The following is a 24,119-nucleotide window of genomic DNA, read 5'->3' as shown; positions in this document are numbered from 1 at the left end:
GGAGGTCAGACAGACACACAGAGGAGAAGGCACAGTATGAAGATGGAGGCTTAAATCAAAGTGATATGGTCACAAACCAAGGAATGCTGGCAGCCACCAGAAGCCAAAAGAAGCAAGGAACAGAATCTCCCCCAGAGCCTCTGAAGGGAGTGCTGCCCTGTCAACATTTTGATTTTGGCCCAGCAATACTAATTTTAGACTTATGGAAATATGAAAGAATACATTTTTTTCTGTTGTTTCAAGCCACTAAGTTTGTGGTAATTTGTTATAGCAGTAGCAGGAAACTAATATGGTGGTGGGGAGGGGTTGTTTAGGAAAAGAGATGAAATAGAGATAAATTCACATCTTCTATAATAGGAAGTCAACAGATTTTTGTATAAAATGGAAAAGTCAGCAAATAGTAATAAATGCAAGAGGTAGCCATCAGAAGAAAGAGTTGCTACATACAGAAATCTGTAGCATTTCTTTACACTAACAATGAAATATCAGAAAGAGAAAGTTTTTAAAAAATCTCTTTTAAAATTGTATCCAGGGCTTCCCTGGTGGCGCAGTGGTTGGGAGTCCGCCTGCCGATGCAGGGGACAAGGGTTCATGCCCCGGTCCAGGAAGATCCCACATGCCGCAGAGCGACTGGGCCCGTGAGCCATGGCCGCTGAGCCTGCACATCCAGAGCCTGTGCTCCGCAATGGGAGAGGACACAACAGGGAGAGGCCCGTGTACCGCAAAAAAAAAAAAAAAAAAAAAAAAAAAATTGCATCCAAAAATAAAATACTTAAGAATAAATCTGACCAAGGAGGTGAAAGACTTATATGCTGAGAACTATAAAACACTGATCAAGGAAATTGAAGATGACTCAAAGAAATGAAAGATATTCCATGTTCTTGGATTGGAAGAATTAATATTATTAAAATGGCCATACTACCCAAAGCAATCTACAGATTTAATGTGAACTCTATCAAATTACCCATTACATTTTTTTAAAAGAACTAGAAAAAATAATCCTAAAAATTATATGGAACCACAAAAGACCCAGAATTGACAAGGTGATCCTGAGGAAAAAGAACAAAGCTGGAGGCATAACCCTCCCAGACTTCAGACAATACTACAAAGCCACAGTAATCAAAACCGTGTGGCATGGACACAAAACAGACAAATGGATCGATGGAACAGAATAGAGAGCCCAGAAATAAACCCACACACCTATGATCAATTAATCTTTGACAAAGGAGGGAAGAATATACAATGGAGAAAAGACAGCCTCTTCAGCAAGTGGTGTTGGGGAAGCTGGCCAGCTGCATGTAAATCAATGAAGTTAGAACACACCCTCATACCATATACAAAAATAAACTCAAAATGGCTTAAAGACTTAAAAAGACAGGACACCGTAAAACTCCTAGAAGCAAACATAGGCAAAACATCCTCTGACATAAATCACAGCAATGTTTTCTTAGGTCAGTCTCCCAAGGCAATAGAAATAAAAGCAAAAATAAACAAATGGGAACTAATCAAACTTACAAGTTATCTATCTAAGTAGTAAAAGCAGTTTCTGAACTTAGGTCTTTGGCTACCACATCCTCTGCTCTTGCCATCTCATTAGGGACCTAATAAACACTTGCTGAATTGAACTGTACTGAAAATAAACTTGCAGCAATGCCTGCTCTATGATTAGGAGGGAAGGAGCATAGGACAATGCTGACAGAAGAATGAAATGAGCTGGAAAGTAAAATATGGTTCCAGAGAAATCACAGAGTCAGATGATGAAAGTAGGCTACTGCCCCTCTCACTTACCCAAGCCCTATGAAATGTGGAACTACAAAGCGACCAAAAAAAAAGCCATTCCAAGGCAAGCAACGTCCATCTGGGAGCAGGACAGTCTGGCTATAAGCACTGAACAAAGCCAGAAGAGAACAGAAAAAGTCCCCGTCAGACAATCCACCCATTTAAACCTGATCTGCCAAACTAGGGCTCCTCTCTCTCCCGTTCCAATTAACAGCTCTGCTCCCAGCAACCGACATGCTGAATCACCCTCCAGTGCCACAGCTGATGGCTCATAAGGCTTTGGGCTCATCTAATCCTCTAATAGCCTGGGGCTGTATTAGTGTCACAGTAGCAAATTTTCTCCCAAATTGGAACTTTATTATTTTACTGTACAAAAGTCAGCAGGGTTCTTGAAGGAACTGAAAACCATCTGTTAACCCTTTCCAATCTCATTTCCCATAACTGCCATCAGAAAATATGACTTCATGTCAAAGAAATACCTTTGGGTTGCACCCCCCTGAAGTCTCTGGCACCAAAGTGAGTACAGATTGAGAGCAGAAGGCCAGTTAGTTGCCTAGTCCTTTCTTGCCTCCCATGACAAATTGTATCCTGCTTTCTTAACATTAATTATGCGTGATTCTGTGATTTATAATAAATATATTTTTAAGGGATATTTTATTTTACTTTTTAAATTTAATTCTTAAAATTGAAGTTTAGTTGATGTACAGTATTATATAAGTTATAAATACATATTTTTGTTTTTGTACATGGTTCCTAGATCGCAGCTCCTAAAACCCTTGGAATTATACTCAATATTTTTTAATAATCTGCAAGGGAAAAGAATCTGAAAAACATAGATATATATTTATGTATCACTGAATCATTTTGCCATACACCTGAAACTAACACAACATTGTAAATCAACTATATTTCAACTAAAAAAAAGAAGGGTGAGGGGATCATCTTTTGTTATAGTATTTGGTCTCTTGTCCCCAGTTCCTCAAATGGCTTCAGAGCCATAAAGGTGAAATAGGTGTCTTGCTATTCATAACACTGACTTTTCAACCACAACTGAGTTTATGTTAATGAGATGACTTTTAGAAATCCCCTAAAGATGGGGTTGGGGTGGCTGGTTGCCAGGGGAACCAACCATGAATAGAGGGTTGGAACTCTCAATCCCATCCCCTGATTTCCAGGCAGGAGAGAGGGGCTGGAGGTAGAATCAGTCACCAATGGCCAACGATTTTTATCAATCATGCCTATGTAATGAAGCCTCCATAAAAAACCAAAAAAGAGGGGTTACAAAGAGCTTCCAGGTTGGTGAACCAGAGTGCTTTCATGTGCCACCGTGTCAGGTCCCCAAACTCCATGGGGACAGAAGCTCCTTTGTTCAAAACCTTCTTATGTATCTCTTCATCTGGCTGCTGATTCTTATCCTTTAATATCCTTTGTAATAAAATGGTAATCTAGTGAGTAAACTAGTCTCCTGAGTTCTGTGAGCTGCTCTAGCAAATCAATTGAACCCAAGGAGGGGGTCGTGGGAACCTCTGATCTATAGCCAGTCTGTCAGAAGCACAGGTGACAACCTGGACTTGTGATTGGAATCTGAAGCAGAGGGCAGTCTTGTGGGACTGAGCCCTTAACCTGTGGAACCTGATGCTATCTCTGGGTAGATAGTGTCAGAATTGAGTTGAATTGTAGGACACCCAGGTGGTGCTGAAGAATTTCTTGGTGCTGTGGGTAGAAAATCCCACATATCAGAATGACTAGAAGTTCACGATACCATGGTCACGTTAACTATATTATGTAGTTACGTTAACTGTGACTGCAGTTATATGAAAAACATGTATAAGAAAAAGAAGGAAGGAAATGTACTATAAAAAGGGAAAATTCATTGTGAAATAAATTGGCTTGTTATTTATCTCTATTTTGCAGTTTTTGTAATATAAAGAAATAAAAATATCATTTATATTTTTAAAGTGTTCTTAAATGATTCATTTTCTAAGATATACCATACACGATGGTAGCTGGTGGTAGAGTGTGTGGCTATCTAGTTCAGGAGGACGACCAACCAGGTTAATAAATGCAGCTGCAACACACATGTCTGCATGGTCTGAGGGAAGGGACAGGAAATCTTCCAGGTTTCATGAGCCAGCACAGACCTGAACAGAGAAGGCCAGTTCTCTTCCGTCTATCCTGATTCGATAATAGGTCAGTCGCTTACATCCCATGGAAAAAAAAAAAAAAAAAAATGAGGAAAATAGCAGAATAAGTGGAGAGTTTTTTACCACCAAATGCTCTGATCTCCTATTGGAAAAAAACCTCTGAAGCCACATAAGCTTTCTTCCTATTTATCTCAATCGCAAACATAAACTAAGAATCACAGATATAAGGAATTACAAGATTTTTCAGGGTGTCCCTCTGTAATTATAAAAACTTGTTTCCATAAGCCCAAGAAATAAAACAGAAGCTGAAGAATTCATTAGATGCAAAATATAATGCAAAGCTCATCTTTCCTTGTGTTCCCAAGGCCTCCCTAGAAGAAACCTAAACAAAAAGCTTGAAAACCAAGTGTTATTTCAGAGCCAAGGTTGATTTGCATGTGAGAAGGACACATATGAAAAATTCAGCTAACTTGGAAGGTCCATTCAAATACAACAGTCAAAGTGTACATCTTTAGCACTGGAAATCTGGAGAGACGGGCAAATTCAGAGCCTCATTGCCAGGATCCTGGAGCTGAAGCTGCTGGAGCCATAAACTGGTAGCAACACTTAAATGGTAATTTGGATGAATTGCCCAGGGCTGAGTGTGCACTAGCTTGAGTGAGAAACTCTTTGGAACACAGTCTTAGAGGGACCTGTACACTTCCATCGCTTTTACCTCCAGGGATTCCACCAGTTTCCTACACTGAAGAGCCAAGAAACATCCCTTTCTGGCTCCAGCAAAAGGAGAGGAAAAGTAACCATTGTGAAATACACCCCGAGCAATCTTTATAACAAAGGCCTGTTCTCTGGAGGAAATGCCTTTTCAGAGGTTTATTCCACCTGGGGAAACTGCATTTCTCAAATCCAGCCCTCTCTAATTTTGCTGTCTCACCTAGGAGTGAAAAAAAAAGATGGGGCGGGGGCTAAGAAACGCTTGTGAAGGTCACAGCTCAGAAACACAGATCCACTAAAAGACCTAGATTTAATCGTAAGATTTTAGAATGTTTCTCCTCCTCATTCAAAACTTACCACCATACCAACAGGACTCTACTATAACAATGGATTATAGCTGTACAAAATTTGAGGTGGAGACTATCTGAGGAGGAGTTCTTAGGGAAGCCCAATGACAACAAGGGAGACAAAAGCAAGGACACCTGGGGGAGTTTAAAGTCTCCAGAACCTACAGCTACAGTAGCATTAAATATAGCCCAACTCCTAGCCAGTGTAACATAGAATCTCACACCAAAAATCTATTTACCTCAATTTCTATTACCCAATATATCATGTCCAGCTTTCAACAAAATAATTAGAAGCCATGCTAAAAGGAAAGGAAAAAAAGTCTGAAGAGACAAAGTAAGTATCGGAATCAGACTCAGACATGACATCCATTTTGGAATTACTAGGCAGGGAATTTAAAAACAACTATGGTTAATATGTTAAAGGATCCAAGGTAAAAGTGAAAAATATATAAGAACAGATGGATAATGTAAACATAGAAGTGGAAATCCTAAGAAAGTATCTAAAGGAAAAGCTAGAAATCAAAACTAACTGCACAGAAATGAAGAATGCTTTCAGTGGTCTCATTGGTAGACTGGACATGGCCAAGGAAAGAATCAGTGAACTAGAAGATAGGTCAGATAGAAACTTTTCAAACTCTCTTTCTCCAAGAGAAAAAAAGAATTAAAAACATAGGAACAGAACACCCAAAACTGTGGGACAATTTTTTTAATGTAATATATAGATAACCGGAATACCAGAAGAAGATAGAACAGAGTGGAAGAAATACTTGAAGTAATAGTGGCTGAGAATGTTCCAACATTAATGACAGGCATTAACCCATTGATCAGGGACCTCAGAGAATACTAAGCAGGGTAAATATCAAAAAATATATATACCTAGGCATATTATATTCAAACTGCAGTAAACCAAAGACAAAAACAAAATCTTTAAAGAAACAAGACGGGGGGAAACACCTTACCTATAAAGGAGCAAGGATAAGGATTAAAGTGGACTTCTCACCAGAAACCATGCAAGCAAGAAGAAGGTGGGGTGAAATATTCAAGGGCTGATAGAAAATCTTCCCAACCAAGCATTCTGTATCCAGCAAAATTATCCTTTAAAAGTGAAGGGGAAATATTTTCTCAAACAAACAAAAACTGAGGAAAGCCATTGCTCACAGACCTACCCTGAAACAAGTATTAAAAGAAGCTTTCCACATCATATGCCATTGGGGAATTGCAAATTACAATAATGAGACACCACTGCACACCTATTATAATGGCTAAGACACAGAACACCGACAATACCAAATGCTGGTGAGGACGTGGAAAACAGTAACTGTCATTTACTGCTGTTGGGAATGCAACATGGTATAAAGCCACTTGGAAAGGAAGTTTGGCAGCATCTTACAAAATTAAACATACTCTTAGCATACAATCCAGTAATCACACTCCTTGGTATTTTTCCAGAGAAACTGAAACTTGCTCACACAAAAACCCACACACATATGTTTATAGTAGCTTTATTCATGATTGCCAAAACTTAGAAGCAACCACGATGTCCTTCAGTAGGTAAATGGATGAAGGGCGATACATCCAGACAATGGAATATTATTCAGTGCTAAAAAGAAATGAGCTATCAAGCCATGAAGAGACATGGAGAAACTTTAAATGCATATTTCTAAGTGAAAGAAGCCAATCTGAAAAGGTTACGTATTCTATGATTCCAACTATATGACATTCTGAAAAAGACAAAACCATGGAGAGAGTAAAACATCAGTGGTTACCAAGGGCTGAGGACAGAGAGAAGGATCAATAGGTGGAGGATAGAGGACTTTTAAGGCAATGAAAATGCTCTGTATGATACTACAATAATGGACACATGTCATTACACATTTGCCCAAACCCATAGAATGTCCAACGCCAAGAACGAACCCTAATGTTAACTACGGATTTTGTGTGACAATGATGTGTCAGTGCAGGTTCATCAGTTGTAACAAATGTACCACTCTGGTGGAAGATGTGGGTAAGGAGGGATGCTATACTTGTCTGGGGTAAGGGGACATGTGGGAAATCTCTGTACATTTCTCCCAATTTTGTTGTAAACTTAAATCTGCTCTAAAAGATAAAGAATTTTTTTAAAGTTCTGCACAGAGAAGGAAAATAATTCAAAACTGAGATCTATATAACTAAAGAAAGAATGCTGAAGAGGGAATAAATGATTATCCTTAACGGGATAATCTTTCCTGAAGCCTATATCTCTATACCGTAGCACAACCATGATAGACTCAATTTAGGTGGGGTGTCTCCCTACCGGTATTTAAAGGTACAGCCCTTATTTTAAGTGCCTCTGGTGGAAGTTTGATTGTCTCCCTTCTTGAGGTAATTATATTGGAAATAGTATAATGCAATCCATATCCAAAGGGGGAAACTAGAAACAGAAAGAATTATCTGATTTAAAAAAAATAAATAAAAGGAAAATGGATAAACTACAGATCCTGGATCTTATTAACCTGAATGGTAACTATTGGTTAAATGTGTAATGTCATTTAACACTTACATACTCAGGATTAAAAGCAGAAATCTATGGGGGCGGAGCGGGGGGAGAGTGAGGAAGGACCAGAAAGACTGACTTCTCCAAGGTCACACAGCTGGCAAATGACAAAATGGAATTCAAATACAGATCTTACTTCACATGACCGTGAATTACAAATACATTATGAGAATCCTTGTACTCTTCCCAAGTACATAATTAAGGGAGCCTTTTATAATGTGCAGAGCAAGGCAGCAGAATGGTACTTTGTGACCTTAAGGAATTTTTGCAGCTTACAAAAGGATCTAATTCACATCCAGGAGAAGCTAGGACAATCCGTGACAGTTGTATCAAGCTGTTCATCATTGAATTACAATAGAGAGTCCACTTGCCAATGCTTTTCTAGAAAAGAAGTCAGGCTGGGACTTTTTCACTGGAGTCAGTTTCCTTTACTCCTGGAACGGCTAAGTCAGCACTAAAGGCCTCAGAAAACAGAGCCAGCTACCATCCCCCAGGGCATCCTCATGCTGATTAATCACAACAGCTGGATCACACCAGCTGGAAAACACCCTTCCCTCCTCGGAACTGGCCTAGTACTTAACGTCTATACCATTCATCTGACATGTAATGTACACTCTATTCTATTGGTGGCAAAATTTTAAATGCATTATTCTTGTTCTAAGCTATTTGAGGACAGGGACCTATACATTATCTTCCAAAGATGATCTTCTATCTTCCTGGTAGATGCTCCAACAACATTGACTGAATGTTTATCTGCAGCTGCCAGGAAAGTTGTCTAAGTATTCAGGGTTAAAACTGGTCTAGAATTGGTAGTTTGAAAGCATCTTAAGGAGCTGTAATGAGGTGAGGCTCAGATTACAAGAACCAGAAGTAAAGCTCTTTGTTAAGAGGTCATCCATTCCTCTATCCGACAAACATCTCTGTACCCTCAAAACACTGCGCAAATGGTGGATTCATATTTGGAAAAATAGAATGTGATCATAAAAAACAGAGCTAATCACTTTTACCTTCATCTTTTATTCAAATTAATATAGCATTATGGTATTGCTCCATCTAGGTGTCTATGTCTTTGTTTCTCTATCAAGAATATGAGCTACTTGATGGCAGAAAGTATTCACCCTAGACCTGTGTATTTCTCTTCAATGTATATGTGGTTTATACTTTATACATTTTATATCTAAAACATATAACTGGGACTTCCCTGGTGGCGCAGTGGCTAAGAATCCGCCCGCCAATACAGGGGACACGGGTTCGATCCCTGTCTGGGAAGATCTCACATGCTGTGGAGCAACTGGGCCCGTGCGCCACAACTACTGAGCCTGCACTCTAGAGCCCATGAGCCACAACTACTGCACTCGCGTGCCACAACTACTGGAGCCCGCGCACCTAGAGCTCGTGCTCTGCAACAAGAGAAGCCACCGCAATGAGGAGCCCGCGAAACGCAACTAAGAGTAGCCCCCGCTCGCCGCCAGCTAGAGAAAGCCCGTGCGCAGCAACGAAGACCCAGCGCAGCCAAAAATAAATAAATAAATTTTAAAAAATGAAATAAAACATATAACTTACATTTACGTTTTATCCAGTTTTATTTCACAATTAGTGAGCATTGTTTCCCATCTGATAGAAACCATGCCTTTAGTGCAGTTCTACGATTCCTATTCATTGAATAGAGGTGCGTATGACACCTGTCCAAGAAAATCTTTGTCTGATATTTGGCCCTGAATTGCTAACTCGTCTATCTAACTCCCTGGTCATGCCCTCATTATTACCACCCCAAGAGGCTTTGGTGCAGTCCAAAAGTCACCTCACGAACATAACAAAAGACACCTTTATCACTTAGGAAATTTCAAGGGTTTTAAGGGCTCTGTGCCAGAAATAGAGACGAAGACCAAATATACATTTCTTATTATCAATTACAATATCACATTCCCCCTCCGTGGTCTTTGAACACAATCTCCTATAGCAAAACAATCATAAAAGTCAAAAGATACTGGCACATTACTATAATCCCATTCAGTCATTAGCGAATATCCATTCCATCATCATATCCTGTGAAAACATCTCCCAGGGCAAGGCCACGCAGGTTTGCAGACTTCCATTTGATTTTATTGGGTTCCAAAAGCAGACGTGATGTCAGACACATACGACTTTACCCTTTCAGGCACCTGGTGTACTTGAGCGAAGAGACAGTATCATCTCTTGCTCTGAGCTTCTTTGGAGGTGCTACTATCACCTTGGATTTCCCTCATTACATAACCCATTTATTCATCTACCACTTTTCCTTCTCTCCATTTGTACTCAGACTTTTACACCATTGGATGGGTTCTGCGACTGTGCTGGTCTAGATTGCAGGCAGCAAGTCCCCCATCCCCCGCCCTCAGTCTACTCCTGTTCACTTAGTCATGTAGATTACATAGGCACAGAACTAGTGGGCTATCTTCACAACCAGGCAATATAGCTGCATTCACCGTTAATCCCAATTTTACCGGATGAGGTGAAGGCACATCCTGCCTCATCAGTCCCTTAGGAATTCTGATGTAAAGGGTAAAAACGCAGTTACAGATTTTTGCTTAGGAATCATCCCTCCTATCAGCCTTACAGTTCCAGCCCTGGTCCCATGACCACTGCATCAGGTAGGGAAAAAAGAATACCAGCATTTCCCCCACCCCCCTGTTAAATCACAATACCACAAAACCCAAGGAGCTTAGGAGTACAGAAAAAGAAGTGAAACCGGGAAGAACGATCGTGGCTAAAGATGTCTAGAGATGTGCTATCAAATATGGTTGATAGCTATATCTAGCTATTTAAGATTAAGCTGTTAAGTTAAATTAAAACATTCAATTTAACAGTGTACTAGTAATTTCAAAGATTCAATAGCCACTGTGGTGAGTGGCTACCACATTGGACAGCAAAGATACAGAACATTTCCATCACTGTAGAAAGTTTTAATGAACTGTGCTGCTGTAGAGTTTTATTGTTGTTTGTTAATATTTTTCGTTTTGTTTTTTATTTATCTTAAATCTTCCAATGGAATAGAGTGGGGAAAGATGAAGTATAAAACAATGGAAATTGTGAATCGGCCAGTTAGGATTCAATGGGGGGAGAATTAATCAGAAGGGCATCTGTTCTTTCTAAACAATTAGAATGCCATTCCTTTCCAGACAATATCATTGATGCTGAAGACCCAACATTACACCTTGCTATGGTCTGAATGTTGAGTGCCCCAAAATTTACTTGTTGAAACCTAACTCCCAAGGTGATGGTATTAGGAGATGAGGCCTTTGGGGATGATTGAGTCATGAGGGTGGAACCCCCATGATAGGGACCACAGAGAGCTAGCTTGCCCCTTCCACCATGTGGGGACACAGCAAAAAGACAGTCATCTATAAACCAGGATACCCTCACCAAACACCAGCTGTGTTGGTACCATGATCCTGGACTTCCCAGCATCCAGAACGGTGAGAAATAAACATTTGTTTATAATCCACACAATTTATGGTATCTTGTTATAGCAGCCCAGATGGACTGAGACACCCCTCTTCAATGAGTCACCTTTGGGTCAGCATGGTTTCTGTACCATCTGGCAATACTAATCCAAATCCTAAGCGATGAAATGGACATATGAGGATGCGAATTAGAAATGATAATGGAAGAACTTTGGTGAAGAAGTAAATACTCACCTAATTTTTAAAGTATGATTTGAAAAAGACAAGTAAGAACTAGAGATTTGAAAGTTCAGGAGTGGGCAGGTAATTCTTTCAAATGCAGGGTTTTTTTCCACTCTTTCTCCCCTTCTCACCTTTAAAAGACCTCAGGCTGATTGATGGCTATTATGTGTTCCCAACACTCCATGAGATTGGTACCCAGACCAGCAATCTTCTATATAGAGTCAACTTAGAATCACAAAACAAGATACACTCCAGCTGAATTACCCTCCATTCCTGGCTAGAGGAGTTATCTCCAAATTCCTCTCGGCTTGCCTACTCAGATAAGCTAGGGCCAACGATGTGGAAGCCTCAAGTCCCTTATCCCTCTCCCTTAAAGATTAAAAAAAAAAAAAAAAAAAAAAGGTCCTGAATAGTTAGGCATTTTCTTTCTTTGCTCTGATCCTAGCTCAGTTTTCTCTTATCCTGCAGTTTTCAAGCAACCAGAAGTTCTGTGAGGGAATTCCAGATGTCAAAATTTTTGTCCTAATATCACTAAGATGTTATTCACCCTTTTCACTCTTATTCTCTCACAAATATATAGAGGTACTTTTCTCAAGCTATATGGTATGGGATGCTGCCATTGCTCTGATGGCTAGTTTGTGTATTCCTGGGTTTTTCAGAATGTTTTTAAGTTGTGAGTTTAGGATATAAACATGTGAGATTAGCTCAGTTTGTTCTCAAGACTTCTACTGAGAGTTTCCTAGTTATCTTCAGTTACACCAGCTATAATTCATGTTATCTCCTTACCCTCCAACAAATTATTATTTTAAAACTTCTAACTTTTCTTCATACCTATGTGGAAATACAACAAAAAATGAATATAATTTTTGTCTTCTTTTGCAAAAAAAATCTTTTTTTACCTTTTAAACTTTCTAAGTTTTATCAAAACATTATTTTGGAATGTAATATAATTTTATTCTGAAACAAATAAAAATGTTTTAAAAATGTTTTCCTTGTATTTTAGGACGGATTGTTGGCTTAAATGGGGGAATTAAGACTTACTTTTCAACGTACAACTGTACTGTCTACCTCTAAAGTGCTGAAAAAGATAAAACTGAGATAACGAAGAGTTTTTTGACTCATGAGAGAGAAGAAACTACTAGAAAGAAACTGGAAGAAAATGTAAATAAGATGCAAAAATATAAAGAAAGCTATCTTTTCTTCAGTTTTATTAATGATAATAACCACCTAAATTATTGTGTATTATGCAGCAGAACATTGTTGAATAGCACTTTGGTGTCAATTAAATGGTGGCATCATTTTGAGATTTAGTGTCCAAGGCATTGTCTGGAGAAGTGAACACAGTAACTGAGACTTCAATAAAGCTTCTACATTTGACATTTGCTGAATGCCTGCTGGATGGAAAGTTGTTTAAAGAAATCATGACCCTGCCACTTTCCAAAAATACAGTAACTTGACAAATTATTTAGCTGTAAACATGAAAAATGAGTTAGCGTCACATCTGTAGAATTGTACTTTTGTATTGTTACAGATGAACCTATGGCTAGACTTGTAGTTTTGCTTGAATTTGTCTGGAATTAGCACTAACTATGATCAAAGATGTTCTACATGAGTGCTTGGCAGCAAACACAAGTGGTACTGAAATATTCAAAGGGTTGAATAATTTTTAAATATCTAATGTTTTATCCTGGACCAACTATGTTGACACTTGAAGTGATGGTGCAGTAGCAATGGTGGATAAAACATAACTAACATAAATCAAGGAAGTGACACCAACCTCTCCTAGCAGTCATATTCTTCAACCCATATACTTGCAAGGGGATGAAAAATACCAGTTTCTCTTTAGAGTGTCCTTGATGAAGGACAGGGAAAAAGTAGTAATGTTATTAAATTTTGATCTCAGAGTACAAGACCTTTTAATATTCAAGGTGACAAAATGGGCCATATGCCTAAAGCACTTCTGGTACAAACTGAAGGACAATGGTTGTCTCAAGGAAAAGTACTTGTGTGACTATTGAACTTGAGCTAAACTATCCACTTGTTTCATGGAGTACCATTTTTACGTGAAAGAATGACTAACCATGATACTTTGGTTATTTAGATCTGTGTATAGGGCAGACATTTTCTTGAAAATGAGCGAAGTGAGCTTGTCGTTTAAAGAGAAACAGTCATTAATGTTTGTCATCAGTGGTAAAATTTGAACTTTCAAGAAACAATAAGAATATTGGAAAACTTGTATCTGTTATTAAGAGTTTGAGAGCTTTCCAGTACTTAGAGACTTTTTTGATGAGATTAGTGATTAATGAATGTGATTTTTAATGGAATCAATCAACATTTGGAAGATCTGCATGACTCGTCAACTCATATCTTCCAAATGACCAACGTAGGAAAATTACAAAATCATGCATGAATAAAGACATATTGAAAGTTCAAGATAGAGCAATCGATTTCAGTTTCACAAAACATGAACACGGCGTTGATAAGGCTTCCCATTCCACATTCCTTTAAGAAACTACCATTTGTTAAGCTTTGTTGAAGTATCAAAGAATATTAACAGTTATCTGAAACAGCTATGAAAGTAATCCCTTTTCCAATGACAGAGCTGTACGAAGTTCCTACCAAATATACTTCAACCAAAACAGTATATTGCAACACACTGAATGCAAGAGCAGACATGAGGATACCACTGTCTTCTAATCCACACATAAAAGAGATTTGCAAAAAAAAAAAAAAAAAGCCAATCTATGCATTACATTTTTTTGAAAATATAGTCCTTCTTAAGCAAACGCGTTAACATATAATAGGTATATTATTGTTCCTATTAAATAGCTAATAAATATTTTTATATTTTCTCTATTTTAATTTCTGCCTTAGTAAATATCAGTAAATATAACCTGCATAAACAAAACCACGTAAGGTTCCTCAATAATTTTTATGAAGTAAGAGGACCTTGAGACCAGAAAGTTTGAAAACCACTATTCTTGGCTATCAATAGTCAAAAGTGTCTTTTCAGCTGAATGCATACTGGGCTGAAGTCTTAACAATGAAAGAAAAAAGAAGAGAGAGAAAAAGGTAATTGCCTTTTGACCTTCTCTCCCAGATTCTCAAAAGAGTGTCCTCCCGCTGTCCTTCATTTGTCTTCCCTTCACTTATCTCCAAAGAAGTCCCACCCTCTGCAGCCCACCCTCCACCCCTGATCCTGTGATAATGGGAGATGAGTGGAGAGGAAAAGGATGAGGTTGTCTTTTATTGCCTCTTCTCCCAGCACTGGGCATTGTTTCATTTCTTCCCAACATTTTCTCTCCTATAAGGATCCTTTATTGTGACTCCAGTGTAGAGAGGCAGTGTGATTTACTGAAAAGGGCTGGCAAGAGTAGATTCAAATCCTGGCTCCATCTCTCACTATTTGTGTGACTTTAGGCAAACTGTTCAGTTGAGGGAAACTCAGTTGCCTCTTCTGTAGAATACAGAGAGAAATAATTAACTTGCAGGGTCATTGACAGGTTTTCACAAAGAAAGTATGTTATGGAAGTAGAAGGTACTCAACACGTCTTAGTTCCTCTCCCCCTTCCTCTCACTATCCTCTGTTCTTGAAACCCACTCCCACTTTCCAGGGCACTGAGGAAGTCAAAGAGATCTGGGGAAAGGTGGGAATGTGGTCTACAGAATACTAATCCACCCCCATCTAGAATGGTAGAATGGAGATGACAATTCTTGCCACCATCTCCAGCCTCTGTATAAGGGAGCCTGGGAAAAGATAAACACTTTCCCTATGTCTTATTCTTCATAATCACGTAATTCTGCTTTTTTTTTTTGGAAGAAGGAGATGATAAAAGTAAAGCCCCAGAAGCACTTCAGTCTGAGCATTCATGCTATGGGCCAAAGCCTCTCTGGTTTTCATCCTGATAAAATATAATGTTATTGCAGGATCCATTCAGCCTGGGACCCAGAGTTAAACTGGTTCCCTGTTGAACAAGATGGGACATTTTTGAGATGGGCAGATGGTAAATCTGGCAGACATCCAGATGCATTGCAGAAGGACCTGGATTCTCTACATAGGGCACCAGGAGAGATTTGTACTAATACCTTGTTGTCTTTGTCTCCCAAAGTTATCTGAGTGGCAGGCACCCTAGTGGGGACATGACCCAATTGCTTGGGCAGGACAGAACGAATTCAAGCTAGTGCTGTGCTGGAGACAGGATTTCCAAGCCCATGAAGCTATAGCAATAAATGGTTTTCCAGGGGAGTCTGCCCCAAAGCCCTGTGTTTATGGTTTCCTTTCCAAGAGCTCCTCGGGAAAAAGGGTCATGCTTTCATGTGGCATTTTCCAACTTAACAAAGCAACCCCTTCCTAGGCCATCCTGACCCTGGACTTCTCTCCATGGCATTATTAGCAAACTCTCCCTTGAGGGGGCCACTCTTGCCACAGCTCTGCTGAGATGATGCTCAGGGCCTGGAAAGGATCTTTTTGTTTTATTGCCTCATTGATAATTTCTCTATGCATGGAGAAAACAACTGAAATTTGTGATACCTCATACAGTTGGGGCCAAGAGGAATTTAGCAGAAAGCTGCTTTTATAGGCAGTACATAGAGTTATAAATTTGAAAACTTAGTCTATCTGCTTTTCTGAATCTCTAAATAGGTTTTCCAGCATTAACAGGATCTACCCAGCCTGCCTCTTTCTAACAGAAGTGGTGCTGTCATTCAAGGCACTCCTGGTGGTGATTTCAGCCAATTGTTAAATTTATAACCAAACATAAACTTTCAGTACTGTATTAGTCAGTGCTCCTCAGAGAAGCAGAACCAATAGGAATATATGTGTATAGATAGATAGATGATAGATAGATAGATAGTTCATAGATAGATAGATATGTAGATAGAGAGATAGATTTATTATGAGGAGTTGGCTCATGCAGTTATCGACACTGAATCCCATAACCTGCTGTCCGCAGGCTAGAGGCCCAGGAAAGCTGGTGGTGTAATTCCAGTCTGAAGAATCTGAGGGCCTGAGAACCAGGGGAGCCGAAAGTGTAAATCTCAGTCCAAGGGTAGAAGACCGAAGTCTCAGCTCAATCAGGCAGGTAGGAAGCAAAAAAGGGTGAATTCCTCCTTCCTCTGCCTTTTGTTCTATTCGTGCCCTCGATGAATTGGATGAGGCCCACCTACATCGAGAAAGGCGTCTACATTACTGAGTCCACCAACTGAAATGCTGATTTCATCCAGAGACACACTCACACGTCTAAAAATAATATTTAATCTGGGCACAACTTGGCCCAGTTGACTCGTAAAATGAACCATCACAAGCCCCCTGGGGAGCCATGCATTGCTCAAAGAGAAATATGCTGTGTGTTATTCTCCCTGACCACTACACTAAAAAGCACAGCATATAAAATATCTTAATCGAGAGGATTGTGTTAACAAAGCTTTCTCTCATTAGCACCCCAGACAAGGGAGTCCTGGATTTGCAAGGTAACGGAAAGCTGTGTCAAAATTAAGGGTCAACCTGTTCCCCGGGTGAATTTAAGGTTCTTGTCTCATCGCAGAAGGAATTAAGAGATGAGACGGGGAGGTCAAGAAGGTAAAGTGAGGACTTACTTAAACAAGAATACACTCTCAGAGGGAGAGCAAGCAGACAGGTGAGCTGCTGCCCTGGCTTTCTTTGACAAACCAATTATAAGGAACATACAAATGAAGGGACAGAATATTCACTAGGGAGGAGGAGTTTGGGGGTTGTATTCCCTGATTTTCATCCCAGCTCTACCTTCCCCAGGGGAGGAGGGCTTTTTGTCCTTATTTAGCTTTTATGGGACGTGTCATGGCACCGGTGCATCATGAGAACTTCTTATCTGCAAGGCTAATTTTCTTGTAATGAGAGCATGATGAACAACAGGTTACATCCAGGCGCAGGGGATTCCCTCCTTTCCCCACCTTCCTTTGTCTGTCTCCAGGACACTTATCACTCAAAATGTGTCGTTTCCTGTCAGTCTGGAGGTTCCTGCTTTTCTTTGTCTGCCCATGGACCCCCGCTGTTTACAAGATGCAGGATTCCCTGCCACCTGGCCCATGCCCCCCTTTCTCTGCTCATACCCAGCTACATGTCTCCCCTAACAAACCTAGGCTTCTGGATGATGAACCACTACTGCAGGCACAAGAAGCCTGGGACGACTTTGGACCACCCTGAAAACACTCGAAGCATGACGGGACAGTAGAGGGTAGGATCCCGCAGGACTTCCAAACTGGTATCCAGAGATGCTCACTGAGATCCCATTGCTCACTCAGAACGCTTCAAGGAAGGCTAGATGGCTAACTGGGAGCTCTGATATCTCTAGAAAGTGACAGTAGAGTGGGGAGGGAGGAGAGAGGGAACTTGCATTTTGCATGTTATACATTAACCTGTTTAAGAAGTTATAGAGGATGCTGCCTTCTGTAAAAGAAATATGGGAACATATGAGTATATATATGTATTCATTCACCTTTTATGAAAAGGAAAAACAGGGAAGATAAACTAAAAATTGATGAAAATAATACCTATACAAGGCTGTGGGAGTGGAGTGGAGAAGATAACAGAAAGCACTGAGGTTTCTTTGAGTATATCTTTTTATAGAGTTTTGACTTTTGAACCATATTAAAAAACTAAAAATAATATTACATATCCAAAAAATAAAAATCACAAATGTTGTAACAAGCAAACTCTAAAATTTAATACAAACAAAAATAAGTAACACTTATATCAGAGTAAAAACACATGTAGTGAGAGAAAAATACTTATTTCAAGTAATCTAAATATAAGGGGATAGAGTCTAAGAAGAACAGCAAAGCCAGCGTTTTCACTGTGAGGGCAGGGAGATATAAATATGGGATGAGAGAAGCTGAGGAAAAATTCTGTGATGTTCTATGTAAATTAGATGTATAAATATGAAATGAGCGTGTATAAATATGAAGTGAGCGTGTGTACGTATTTCTAATACCACCCCCCACTAATAGGAACCAGAATTCATTGAGAAACACTGACTCCAGGCCTAGACAGGGAAAGAACAAGATGAGCCTAGCACATCTTGAGCCGGAAAGGGAGCAAGTGTTCAAAGACAGATGGATACAGGTCAAAAGAACACAAGCGCTGTCTTCAGGGGCTCTCGTTGTCCAAAACTGGGGTGGAACAACAATGGTGGTAAATTACAACATTGAAAAAATGTGTAAGTTAATGCTGATACTTGAAAAATAGAGAGAGAGGGCATCGGGGGAAGAGGAAGGGGCAAGGAAGGGAGTGGAGAGAAAATAAGAACAAAAGGGAAATCTTTCTACAGAGAGATGCCAACTAGTAACTAAAATGAGAAAACCCTCCAAGGTAATAATTGATTCGGGCAAAGATCATCAATGTATGTTAAAAGCAAAACCTCAAGGTGTCATCCCACAAATTACTTATTATCTGGGGGGGGGGGTCCTTTTCAATGGAGAAATTTGGTGGTCACCTCCTAATCTAAATGGTCAAGCTTGGCATCCCCAATAGTGGGACAGCTGACACGTTATGCCTCCTGTGTGACACAATGAGTACACACAATGTCACTTGTGTGGTGTTCTTGCTGTAATTGTTTGACCTGATTCTAATCAGGAAGACACTGTCAGACCAATATCAGACCCTTCAAAAATTTCAGTGTTATGGAGAACAGAGAAATACTTGGTGATTGTTCTAAATTAGAAGAAACTAAAGAAACATATTAGGCAATGCAATGGCAAAACGTTATTGAGGACATTGTTGGGACAACTGGGAATATTTGAGTAGGGACTGTTTGTTGGGTGATAATATTAAACTCATGTTAATTTCCTTAGGTTTGTTAATGGTGTGGTTATGTATGAGAACTCTCTTTTTCCTGGGAGATGAATGCTGAAGTATTGAAGACCGAAGTGTCATGATGTTTGCAGGCTACTAATGAATGGTTTAAATGGTTTGGCACAAAGGCAGCGTGTTTATCTAGAGAAAGTAACATGGAGGTGGTGTAGCAAGATGTTAGCAGCTTAAAAATCTAAGTGAGGGGTACATAGTGTTCATTACAGTTCTCAAAACATTATAGTATTTTTCTTTTAATTTTCTGTGGATTTCAATTTTTTAAGAAAAAGAATAGTTTCCTTTTTAAAAAAGAAGTTTGCCAAGTTACTGTTCAGGGCTTTCCATGGCCTTCATGGATCTTATCCTCAAAAGAAAGAATTTCTTTGCCACAATCTCAATGTGCTTTGGGGGAGGAATCATGGAAGGCACCATCATCAAATATCCTCCAGCCTAACACCTCTCAGGATGCTCTGCTGAGGATGAATTCCCTGAGCTTCTTGCAGTAACCTCTAACCTCTATAAAACGTATGTGCTGGAGTGTACCTCCATTGCATCCTTGTCAAACCTCAAGCTCAATCTTTCACATATACAGGGGCGTTTTACAGTAAAACCCTATTAATAGAGCACTTGAGGTAGTGATTTTTGCAAGCAATTAATGTGGAATCCCCCAAAAGACATTTTTACAGCATTTCTCCCCCAGTCCTTTATTCCGATGCAATTTTTTCTAGATTTACTTTCCTGCCTTGGCAAAAGCAGGGCAACTCTGTCCAGGAAAACTGAAGCAGTCACAAGCCCTAGGATCATTTATATCAGAGACCAGATTGTTCCAGTACCTACAGGGGGTAGGGAACCAGTATTGAACCCGACAAATGTCCTGGGAATTCCTTTCATCGTTAAATCCCTTCATGAGTTTATTTTCTTGCCATTTCTATCTTTTCTGTTAAACACGATTATAGCAGTTCCAGTTAGTGAGGGATCCAATTCATCAAAGTTTCAGATAGTTTCTTTAATAACAGATTCATGAGAAACGTTCTAGAATATGTTTTGTCAGTTCTCTAGGGTTACACAGCCATTTTCTAGAATCAGGTGAACATTTACATATAAGCTTAAGATTTGGATGGCTATGAATATCTCATATTTTAAGTATGTATGGGGACAATTTAATTAGGTAATGAGATTCAGAAATGTTTTATCTTAGAAATCTCCTGTTATTTTAATATGATTTGATCAGTGCCATAATATTTTTGTAAGTGTTCAAGGACTATTATTTCTGAGATGGGTTGTATTTTCCTCTTCTAGCTTTATATTGTACTTTGCAGCAAGTTGTTGATCCCCAAACTCAGCAGAGCCCATGGCAGACGGCAAACAGTATAAGTATTGTCATCTCTAGGTGAAAAATGCATTCCACTGTCTTTCATTGTATTTCTCAACTGTGAGGTCTGTCCCATACACTGAAACAGCATCTCTGGCTTCTAGCCACTAGCTGCTAGTAGCACCCTTCACCCTAATCTAAATGGATACAATCAAAACTGTCTCCAGACATTGCCAAATGCTCCCTGGGGGGTAAAACTGCCCCAGATTGAGAAGCACTGCTGTCAGCCCAATAAGGAATTGAATCAGAAACAAAGAAATAAGATTAAAGTCCATACTCCCTCCAGTTCTGACACGACAAGCCCCATCATTATAGAGAGGCAATGTGGTATCACGGAAGAATGCTGAGTTAGACACTAGAGACATGGCATCTAATCCTGAATCTGACCCTTCTGTATAAACGCTGGGCTTCATGACTTCCCTGAGCCTCCTACTCCCTCATCCAGGAAATAGGAACCAAGTCAGTCCTACCTACCCCCAGGATTGGGGATTATATAAATAAAATACCATCATATATGTGTCAGTCAGCCTGGGCTGCTATAACAAAATACCACAGACTGAGTGGTTTAAACAACAGACATTTATTCCTTACAGTTCTGGAGGCTGGATGTCCAAGATCAAGGTCCCAGCTGACTCTGTTCTGTCCCAGGGAGAGCTCTTTTCCTGGTTTGCAGACGGCCGCTTTCTCCCTGTGTCCTCACATGGTAGAGAGAGAAAGCTCTCTGGCATCTCTTCTTCCAGGGCTGCATAAGCCCATCGTTGGGGTCCCACCCCCATGACCTCATCTAAACCTAATTATCCCCCAACGTCCTATCTCCAACTATCATCATATAGGGCGGGGGCGGGGTGGGGGGGGGACGGGACACACACACAAACATTCAGCCCATAATAATGTGCAAGTGCTTTGTAAACAGAAAGGCTTCTAAGCTTATGAGGAAACTAACATTTATTGAATGCTGGCCATGTGCCAGGCAATTTAAGATTTTGTTTAATTCTCACAATCCCCTGACATAACGTCATTTCCCCTGATTTTACAGGGTAGGAAACTGAGGCCCACAGGAAGTAACATTGCCAAGCTTACAGGCCTAGTAAGTAGCAGCACCAACTTGAAACCTGAACACACAGCCACTCTCTCCTCCGCAGGACTCCATGCTGCTTCCCGTGAAGCACATGATCATTAAAGAGACCGGTGGCCTTTTTGGGGATCCTTACTATAAACTGATATATAAATTCTGCTTTGTTAGCTTTATTATTTTAAATATGGGTGAATATGTATATGTCTGCTCACATATGTGTTAGACACAGTAAATATTTTTATTTAGAAAAAATAAGGGGTCAATCATTCCATCTTGAAAAATTATAATATGCTTCTTCCTCCTTTTTCCCTTTCCTATACCTACTCCACATCCTTGATTCCAATCTAGCATTATTTACACTGCACATGGTAGGGTATAGTTGCAATACACCTGTGGCAAAAAGCAATAAATAGATATTATATTTTAAAATATATAGATATATTAATAGAGATGAGATAGATAGATAGATAGATAGATATAGATAGATGATAGATAGATGATAAATAGGTAGATAGATAGATAGATAGATAGATAGATAGATAGATAGATACAGGTAAAGATATAATTCTTAGCCATAGTTCTGGGATTTTAAAAAATAAAGATTCTATGACTTTAACTTGAAATATGTTTAATTTAGAATATTCTGGGATTCAGGTCTTCATAATCCAAATATTACCAAACTCAGATGCCTGGACCAAACTGCGGAAATTTATTGTATATTGTGTGACATGTAGAGAGAGAGGGACACGCACACACACACACACACACACACAGCTGTCCCAGGAACTAATGTTCTGCACATAGAGCCAAAAAGCAACCAGGGATTAAGGAACAAAATAGACCCACAACATAAAGTGTTTGTCCAGTAATGGGGACAGTACTTTGTTTTCCTTCCTGAGATCAACTCAGGGGAGAAGGGTGAGGCAATACCAAGAGCCCAGAGAGTAATGGACACACACAGTTGCACAGAGAGCCTCTCCCTCCACTCCTGGCTCTCAGGTCTCACCATTCTCACTGCACTTGTAAGTGTCCACACTGAGCCAGAGGCTGGTAAAAAGGAAGTCAGACTCGATCAGGCAGCGTGAGCACCAAGGTCCCATAACAGCCATGTGACCTTGACCTCACTCCTCTGGATTTTCTCCCATGAAACACCAGTAGCTCCTCTACCTAGTTTTAGCTGTGAGCCATGGTACAGGTTCCCAGCGCACTTCCGTGAGCTGAGGAATGGTTCTGACAAGAGTCGAGGTTTCCCCCAAAATTTCACTGTCCCAGAAACTAGAACTACTGAGTAGTCCTTGGTGGAGTGTGACTGGTAGGATATGGGTACCTCTCCTGCCCCAAATGTATCTGTACTAAATTCCTGAAAGTTGGCTCTTAGATGCTCTTCCTAAGACCTTCTCCTAGGTGCTATGCTCTGAGGGAGATTACAAAATGAAATCATTAACACCGTAGACTGTGTGAGAATATCTGAATCCTGGAGAGACCCTGAGGACCAAAACTCTAGTCATCACTGAAAGAAAGTGCAAAAGGCACAGAGGAAGGCCAGGAGTCCCGGCTGGCCTTGAATCAGCTCTGTGTGCAGGACAAGGAAGAAGTGGCATCCTCACCAGCATAGTCCAGAGCCAATCAAACTGCTCAGGTCCCTTCCTGAAGATGCAAGATACCATTATGGGGAGAAACAAACTACTGTCCTGGGCTTCCCTGGTGGCGCAGTGGTTGAGAGTCCGCCTGCCGATGCAGGGGACACGGGTTCGTGCCCCGGTCCGGGAAGATCCCACGTGCCGCGGAGCGGCTGGGCCCGTGAGCCATGGTCGCTGAGCCTGCGCGTCCAGAGCCTGTGCTCCACAATGGGAGAGGCCAGAACAGTAAGAGGCCCGCATACCACAAAAAAAAAACCCAAAAAAATTACTGTCCTGAGAAATGAAAGAATAATATACCAGACCCATCACGCTGCTCATCTAGCTGCATGACCTCAAGTAAGTCACTTCATATCTGGGATGAAATTCTTTCGTCTTTAAACTGAGTATGTAAGATTATATAAAATCTAAGTTCCATCAAGCTTGAATATTTTTGTCCTACTTTTCTAAGTCCTACCCTCAACACAACAGAATTGTCTCCTCCCTCCTCTCCACTGTAGAGATGCACAGTATGGTAGCATGAACAGTGGGTTGTTACATCTGTCTCCCTCTTCTACACTGGAAGCTGCTTGAAAGGAAGGACCTTGCTTTACATTCTTTGTTCCCCTAGCACGTCGCCTAGCAGAAATTATGTATGCAATCAATGACTGTTGAAAAGACCTGTAAAGTATAACCTCTACTCAAATATAAGATATTATTTTTACCTTTTTCACCCTAAACAGCCATGGGCTGCTCTTGCCAAGGCCTTTCATAGGTAATGTGGGAAACTCCAGAACTGAAAATCCAGCCCTTGCAAAACCTGTTTTGTTGTTTTCTCTTTTAAAAGAACATATTGCCTTTATTATTTTTTTAAGCCAAGAATGAAATAAAAGCTCTTTCTCAAGTCCCCAGCTAGAATTCAATGTAGAGGGGACCAAATTAGGATGTACTAAAATCAAACTGCCAAACGAAGGCTCCACCAGTGATGAGGGAGGTAGGTTGTATCCTATAATCAACTGTCCTATCCCCACTGCTGTCTTGGCCACGCCTGT

The sequence above is a fragment of the Grampus griseus genome (genome assembly GCF_964374135.1).
Source record: "Grampus griseus genome assembly, chromosome: 6".
In the NCBI taxonomy this organism is placed as follows: Eukaryota; Metazoa; Chordata; class Mammalia; order Artiodactyla; family Delphinidae; genus Grampus; species Grampus griseus.
This window is presented reverse-complemented; position numbering follows the sequence as displayed.